We start from the raw sequence: 9,399 nt of genomic DNA, 5'->3' as shown, positions 1-9,399 counted from the left end.
TCTACAACCTTCGAGACTTCCATGTACAAGGCAGTGTCATACTAGATAATGCAAATGTCATTTTACATACAGAATTATGCAACTTCATTGTCAAAGAGCGTTCATATCTTTTGTCTCCATTGTAAAATTCGCTTTGTATGCTTCTATCATGTACTCTTGCAGCAAAGATAAAGAATCCCAAGAATACCTTTCCTAAGGCACTCTTTTGCGGGATGTTGTTAGTGGTGTTGGGCTACTTTGTCCCTCTCCTCAACGCCATTGGGTCGATGGAGCTTCATAGAAACCAATGGGAAGATGGCTATTTTGCAAACATTGCAAAAATCCTGGGTGGGGTTTCACTGACATCGTGGATAGGGGCAGCTTATGCTCCGTCAGATATCGGGATGTTTGAAACAGAAATGAATAGTGCTTCATTTCAACTGCTTAGAATGTCAGAGGAATGTTACCCGGAGTTTTCGGCATCGGGTCTCGGTGTCATACCCCTATGTTGGGTATTTTATTTTCAACTTCGGGTGTGCTTTTGTTGTCAACAACAAGCTTCCAAAAGATTAAGAATCAAGAACTGAGCAATGTCTTGACCCTACAAGGTTCAAGCCCTTAACTTCTTGAGAGTTTTGCCAAATGTTTTTAATATTTCCTGAGGTGGTGGTTGCACACCCTTGTCGAATTTATTCATTCTGCAAGTATTCAAATGCATTCCTTACTTGCATTTCAATGTTCAGATGTTTTGTATAGATTTATATATTAATACCAAGGTTTTGAACTTTTTTCTTTTATAGTGAGACTAAATTTGAGAATCTAGATATTGTAAAAGTTTCAATCTTCTTATTGCTGCCAATTGTTCTTTAATTGTTTTTTTCTTTTGGAAATGTGCAAACCTACAAATGTGAATTGTTGTCATGGTTTTCAAGCACCGTCTGTGGGATCTTGTCATTTGATCATAATTTCCCTTAGCTTTTGGAAATGTGAAAACTACAAATTTGAATCGCTGCCATTGACTTTCAGGCACAATCTGTGGAATCTTTGTCATTTGGCAATAATTGCTTTTATGTGAAAATTGTTAGCATCCAAAGATATCCCAATTCATTCATTTGTTACATTCCATTGGACAACAATGTTCTTCCATGGCTTCTATTTTTATGGGCATTTGCCTTTCCTGTGCTCTGCTTGTTTCTTCAGGGCATGTAAAGGCTGAGAAAACCAATCTTATTTTCCACAGTTTACTTATTGTTCTCCTGATGATGCACATTGAAATATCAATTGCATAATTGGCCAACCAAATTGACTTCCTCGTGGCCTGTGCTTCACTACCCCCTCCATTCTTGGTCATGACCATTAGGGCTTTGTTCCATGGATGGGAGTCCCCTCTACCAGCTGCACAAAATCCTGCTCATAGCCCTTTGTTCACTCATGATTTATCTTATTTGCATTTATCATCTGGATCGCTTTTACCAATTTTTGACTTCTTGCCTTGACGATGCCAAGCAGTGTACTAGTGTCCTCCACTTTTTGATACTGCTTGGATGCAATTTTAAGTAACTGGCCTTGAGATTTCACCAATTCATAATGCTCTGTTGCTACCCTCACCGAATGCCTTAATATTACTACTATCATTTCTTCTCATGCTAAACTTTGCTTTCTATACCATTTGGTAAGCAATTTTAGGTTAACCGGCCTTGAGATTTCACCAATTCACAATGCTCTGCTACTGCTCTCGCCGAATGCCTTAATATTACTACTATCATTTCTTCTCGTGTTAAAGTTTGCTTTCTATGCCATTTGGTATCACCATGGCCTCAGCCACTACCCGCTCTGCTTCATTCCTCTTTGGAAGCTTATCAAGCTTAAAACACTTCTGTAAGGTTATTGCTTCTGTAAGGCTATTGTTTTCTTCTGCTCAATCTTTTTTGACTTCATTACTCTTTTACTTGGCCTCTCTAGTTCTCATGCCCACCCTCTCATTCAGCAACGAAACTTTCTATCACTAAACCATTCATGTTAACATAAGATATAGTAGCAGCTGAAACCCATTCATGTTAACATAAGATATAGTAGCAGCTGAAACGACAAAACACCACCTTGTTGTTCATCTTGAATGTCAGTAAATACTAACATTCATACCCTAAGCCAATTTAGGTTCTTGACAAATTTTTTAGGAGATAGAATAGAGCCTTCAGGTCAAGTATTACCTCTTGCTTCATCGAATAAATCTTTGATCCTCCAGTTACTAGTAGGTTGACATTCATAATCCACTCAGGTGTTGCTTATAAGCAGTGATTTCCTAAATCTATGCACTTTTCAAGACTTTCTTTATAAATGAAGGGCATTGAACTAAAGGCATGACATCCAGCTCATTAACGGTAGCTACAACTAAGCCCAAAGAGAACGATTTCAGTACATTCCCACCCTCATGCTCTAAAGGCGCAACATCTGCCTCATTAGCAGCAGTCGCACCTGAGGCCGAAGAGGAGGATTTCAATATATTCTCGTCCTCATGCTCAATAGCAATACCCCCTGCCTCTACAAGGTTCACCTTAGACTGCCTCACCAAACATCAATACTCCCAATCCTACATGATCTAGTTGACTGGATTAAGTTTATAATAATTCACAGTTCACATGATCTTCAAATTACAGGAATGTTCTTTTACAGCTTATCTGTGTGGGAATTTTATTTTCAGCTTCTCTGTGTGGGTATTTTATTTTCAGATTCTGGTATGCTTTCGCTGTCAACAATAGCTTCCAAGACATTAAGAATCAAGCATCGAACAATGTCTCAACCCTACAAGGTTCAAGCCCTTAACTTCTTGAGGGTTTTGCCAAATGTTAATATTTCCTGAGGCGGTGACTACACGCCCTTGTCAAATTTATTCATTCTGCAAGTATCCAGATACATTATTTACTTCGATTTCAATGTTCAAATGTTCTGTATAGATTTATATATTAATACCAGGGTTTCGAACTGTTTTCTTTTGTAGTGAGACTAAATTTAAGATTCTCGATATTATAAAAGTTCCAATCTTCTTATTGCTGCCAATTGTTCTTTAATTGTTTTTTCTTTTCTTTTGGAAATGTATCCGCTGGCTATGCAGGTTGTCCCCTTGCCGCTGTAGTTGTTTCTGCCGTGTCATAGCATCTTCTTGTTGTAAGGTGTTGTTGAAACCTTGCTAGCATTGACTCAAACACTTACCGCTACTTTCTCTTTATTGGTTAATTCAACAACATAAGAGCACAACAACCTACGTATATTCGTTGGAGCTCTTCTTCGTCGTTGTCGGAGGGCTCAACAGTAGCCCCACACTTACAGAGCTTCACACTTTGAAAACACCTCTGTGCTTGGCTTGTTTCATCAAGCCATGTAAAGACTGAGAAGATTGATCTTATTTTCCATTGTTTACTTATTGTTCTCCTCATGATGCACATTCAAATATCAATTGCATAATTGGCCAACCAAAGTGACTTCCTCATGGCCTTTGCTTCACTACCCCCTCCATTCTTGGCCACGACCATTAGGTCTTTGTCCCATGGATGGGAGCCCTCTCTACCAGCTGCATAAAATCCTGCTCATAGCTCTTTTCTCATTAACGATTGACCTTATTTGCATTTATCATCTGGATCATTTTTACCAATTTTTGACTTCTTGTCTTGACTGTGTGAAGCAGTATACTAGAAACGATAAAACACCTTCTTGTTGTTTATATTGTGCTGAAGATTGAGTAATAGCTAGAGATTCAACCAGGTCAATAATAATATCTTTGACTATGATCATACAATATCATAAAACAGAGGAAACTATCAAAATGTTTTATTTATTGATAGTACCATATATCCACATATATGGTTTTTTCAATATGATCAATGGTAACAATACATAGCTATCTACCAATCAATATCGCGTGGGTAAATTTGCAGATTACTTTGAGTCACTTTATAGACATCATTTTCTGTAAACTGTTATATTTCTCCCATGAATAGATGTTGGATGCAGAATTTTCAAATTCATCAAGGGCTTGATGCTTGGATGAGTATAGATGTTGGACTTCAAAACACTAGATAAGCTAAGATAAGATAATTATATTTATGTCCAACTAATGACCACAAAGTAGGTCAAAGGGACTGTTGAGTACATTGATGTATATACAAAGTGGGAGAACCAAACTGTCTCCTATAAAAGATACAATGCATGAATTAAATCAAAGATACAATGCATGAAGTAAATCAACATCTGGCCCTAGTGAAGAAGATCCAAGAGCTAATAGGTCTGACTATCAGACCCATCTCTCCTAACATCTGACGTTGAATGAATAACAATGAAGAAACTCAACAAAGTCTGTTGGCCCGATGAAGAGCTGATGGCAAGTGCAGACTATCCACTAAATCATATCCTGGGGGGGTCACACGTTGTTGAACGCTGGAGGACCTAGTATGTCTCCCAAGAACAGATCTAAGACAGAACTGCTGCTGAGATCTCGTGTGGCAAGGTGAGGTCCCACGGATCCTCACTGATATGGAGTCTGGATCCGTACTAGTATCAATCGATCTTTTAGTGCCCATGTCTGAAGGTATCTCTTGCCTTGGGAAGTTCTTCATATATCTTAGAAGTTAAATTTTATTATGGACCCTGGTTTATGGTAAAAGATCCCAATGTTGAACCCTTGAGGTTAGCCAATGGTAAAAGGCTCTCAAGGAGTGCTTACTCATAACTAGTATACAAGTGTGCTATAGAAGTCTAGTAACACAAGTTAAAATGGGTATATTTGCAATGTTTTCCAAGTATTTGATTAAAGCTACAAGGATTCTACAAGAATTTGATGTTGAATTGCTTATATAAGTTTTAGACTCTGCTTTTCATAAAAATATGAATTAGAGATTCATATTTGAGTTCTAGAATGGAATCTATTGAGATTCACTGGGTTGCACTGTTGACAGTGGCCAGCGATTCGTAGTAAACATTGGTCTGATTCATATGGGCCTTGGTCACTGCTACATTGGGCACCTTGCCTGGAACACAGGCTTTCCAAACTTACAATGGCTTGTTAACATGGTTGTGATTCAATTTTGAAACCAAGCATATCTCCTTGAGTTATGGATAACTAGTTGAGGCTAGACACATCACAACTGGAGTTTAGGCTAGACACATCACACCAGTTGTACCTGTTTTGTTAGAAGACTTCGTGTTGTAGCATTTTAAATCCACGACCATTGCTTGGAATTGAGCTTTGCATCTCAAACAACCACCATTCATCAGTCCATTGTTTACATATTGTTCTTCTCATGATGCACATTCAAATATCAATTGTATAATTGGCGAACCAAATTGACTTCCCCATGGCCTCTACTTCACTACCCCCTCCATTCTTGGCTAGGACCATTAGGGCTTTGTCCCATCCATTCTTGGCCAAGACCATTAGGGCTTTGTCCCATGGATGGGAGCCCTCTCTATCAACTTCACAAAATTGTGCTCGTAGCCCTTTGCTCATTCAAGTCAATCAATCAATCAAAGCTTTTCCAGCGAATAAAGAGAACTTAGGGGCTACCCTAGGCAAATGTCAACAAAGAAAACTCTATCATTTTCCCTTTCAACGTGTATTATATAGTCGTCTCCGCTCAACCGACAATTCCCACCCCCCTCTATGCTTCATTCCTCTTTGGCATCTTATCTCACTTTGAACACTTCTGTTTCTGACTCCATCACTCTTTTACTTGGCCTCTCTAGTTGTCACGCCCACCCTCTCATTCAGCGACGGAACTTTCTAGCTATGAGTTCATATATACCTGCAAATGCTCGTGTTTACACCCAAGCAAATAAAGAGAACTTAGGGGCTACCCTAGGCAAATGTCAACGAAGAAAACTCTATCATTTACCCTTTCAACATGTGCTATATAGCCATTTCCGTTCAACCTACAATTCCCAACCCCCCTCTTTGCTTCATTCCTCTTTGGTAGCTTATCTCGCTTTAAATAATTCTGTAAAGCTATTGTTTTCTTCTATTCAATCTTTCTAACTCCATCACTCTTTTACTTGGCCTCTCTAGTTGTCACGCCCACCCTCTCATTCAGCGACGGAACTTTCTAGCTATGAGTTCATATATACCTGCAAATGCTCGTGTTTACACCCAAGCAAATAAAGAGAACTTAGGGGCTACCCTAGGCAAATGTCAACGAAGAAAACTCTATTATTTTCCCTTTCAATGTGTGTTATATAGCCGTTTTCACTCAACCGGCAATTCCCACCCCCCTCTTTGCTTCATTCCTCTTTCGCAGATTATCTCGCTTTAAACACTTCTATAAGGCTATTGTTTTCTTCTGCTCAATCTTTCTGACTCCATCACTCTTTTACTTGGCCTCTCTAGTTGTCACACCCACCCTCAGCAACGGAACTTTCCAGCCAGGAGGTCGTATATACCTGCAAATGCTTGTGTTTACTCCCAAACAAATAAAGAGAACTTAGGGGCTACCCTAGTCAAATGTCAACAAAGAAAACTCTATCATTTTCCCTTTCAACGTGTGTTATATAGCCGTTTCCGCTCAATCGACAATTCCCACCCCCCCTCTTTGCTTCATTCCTCGTTGGCAACTTATCTCACTTTAAACACTTCTGTAAGACTATTGTTTTCTTTGGATCAATCTTTCTGACTCCATCACTCTTTTACTTGGCCTCTCTAGTTGTCACGCCCACCCTCTCATTCAGCAACGGAACTTTCCAGCTAGGAGGTCTTATATACCTGCAAACGCTCGTGTTTACACCCGATTGAATAAAGAGAACTTAGCGGTTACCCTAGGGAAATGTCAATGAAGAAAAGTCTTATCATTTTCCCTTTCAATGTGTGTTATATAGCCGTTTCCGCTCAACCTGCAATTCCCACCCCCCTCTTTGCTTCATTCCTCTTTGGCAGCTTATCTCGCTTTAAACACTTCTGCAAGGCTATTGTTTTCTTCTGCTCAATCTTTCTAACTCCATCACTCTTTTAGTTGGCCTCTCTAGTTGTCACGCCCACCCGCTCATTCAGCAACGGAACTTTCCAGCTAGGAGGTCTTATATACCTGCAAGTGCTTGTGTTTACACCCCAGCGAATAAAGAGAAGAACTTAGGGGCTACCCCAGGGAAATGTCTACAAAGAAAACTCTATCATTTTCCCTTTCAATGTGTGTTATATAGCCGTTTCTGCTCAACCTGCAATTCCCACCCCCATCTTTGCTTCATTCCTCTTTGGCAGCTTATCTCGCTTTAAATTCTTCTGTAAGGCTATTGTTTTCTTCTGCTCAATCTTTCTGACTCCATCACTCTTTTACTTGTTCTCTCTAATTGTCACGCCCACCCTCTCATTCAGCAACGGAACTTTCTATCATTAAACCATTCATGTTAACATAAGATATAGTAGCAGCTGAAATGATAAAACACCTTCTTGCTCTTCATATTCAATATCAGTAAATACTAAACATTCATACTCTAAGCCAGTTTAGGTCCTTGACAATTTTTTTAGGAGATAAAATAGACCCTTGGGGTCAAGTCTTACCTCTTGCTCCATCGAATAAATCTTTGATCCTCCAGTTACTGGTAGGTTGCCATTCATAATCCACTCAGGTGTTGCTTGTAAGCAGCAATTTCCTAAATCTATGTACTTTTCAAGACTTTTTTTTATAAATGAAGGGTACTGAACTAAAGGCATGGCATCCAGCTCATTAGCGACAGCTGCAACTAAGCCCAAAGAGAAGGATTTCAGTACATTCTCATCCTCATGCTCTAAAGACACAACATCTACCTCATTAGCAGCAGCCCGACCTGAGGCCAAAGAGGAGCATTTCAGTACATTCTCGTTCTCATGCTCAATAGCAATACCCCCAGCCTCTATAAGGTTCACCTTAGACTGCCTCACCAAACATCAGTACAGCCCAATCATGCATCATCTACTTGACTAGACTAAGTTTATAATAACTCACGGTTCACATGATTTTCAAATTACAGGAATGTCTCTTTACAGCTTGTCTGTGTGGGTCATGGAAGTTCTTCATATATCTGAGAAATTCTTGTCTGTGTGGATCATGGAAGTTCTTCATATATCTGAGAAATTCTTGTCTGTGTGGGTAATGGAAGTTCTTCATATACCTGAGAAATTCTATTTATAGAAGTTGACATCATCATTGTGTTGTTGGGCTAAAGTGTTTTTTCCTGATACCTTGAAAAGGGTTGCTCACTTATTTTTTATCCTGGAGCCTGGTTTATGGTAAAAGATCCCAATGTTGAACCCTTCAGGTTAGCCAATGGTAAAAGGCTCTCAAGGAGGGTTTACTCATAACTAGTATGCAAGTGTGCTATAGAAGTCTAGTAACACAAGTTAAAATAGGTGCATTTGCAATGTTTTCCAAGTATTTGATTAAAGCTACAAGGATTCTGCAAGAATTTGATGCTCAATTGCTTATATAAGTTTTAGACTGTGGTGGAATCTATTCATTGCCTGGAAAGCAGAGATATGGATAAACAGTTGAGGCTAGACACATCACAACAGTTGTAGTTGTTTTGCTGGAAGACTAGACACATCACAACAGTTGTAGTTGTTTTGCTGGAAGATTCCATGTTGCAGTTGAGCTTTGCATCTCAAACAACAGCCATTCATCAGCCTTGAAAGGTTTGTGGCATCACATTAAGCGATCTGCACAGAGTGATGTTATTTGTTTACCCTTTCTGTGTTGTGAGAGAAGGCTAGTCTGTAGAAAAATAGGATCGGATTCCTTAGACATGGGGACCTAAATATCAATGAGATAGCTCCAAAGAAGCATCTCCTTTGATACATATTTTAGATCAAATGCCCTTCTGAATATATGATTTTCCAAAAAAAAAAAATTACATGGGAATAGCAGGATTAATATGCCAATCTGCTCATAGCTGCGCCTTGTCACATTGATACTAAGTTTCTCTTTAGAAATCATATTGATATGATATATCTATCCATCAATCTAGAGGCTCAAGCTCGGAGTGCATTGTTTAGTGGGCAAGTAAAGATGTAAGACATCGAATCGATGCTGCTACTGGTGTTTACCTACTCTTTCCACCTGATGGGCCCACATGACAGCTCGCTAGCATGACAATTCTTCAGGAATTAGAATCTTGATGGCCGAATTAGGTCATCCAGTGACCCTGTAACTGAGAGATCAGGCTATTTGCTAGTTGGGTGAACAGCACATAACTCATATAGAATATTTCCTGTGAAAAGTATCTAGGGCACTGGGTACCTGATTCTTTGTTCATGAGCAGTAGCTTGATGATTTCTAATGCACCGGTTCCAGTGATAGAGGAAACTTGGTCTTGAAGCCTTTTCGAGAGGTGAGTGAGAGCGCTATTCGGATCTTCGGATCTGCAGTCAGTTTATTTCTAGGATAATATTCTACTCTTTGAATTTCA

This window comes from Pinus tabuliformis, chromosome 9, assembly GCF_031772625.1.
Source record: "Pinus tabuliformis cultivar Carrire ecotype Pingquan chromosome 9, CPIR1, whole genome shotgun sequence".
NCBI classification, from domain to species: Eukaryota; Viridiplantae; Streptophyta; class Pinopsida; order Pinales; family Pinaceae; genus Pinus; species Pinus tabuliformis.
The sequence above is the reverse complement of the archived record's forward strand: the minus strand, read 5'-3'. Positions refer to the sequence as shown.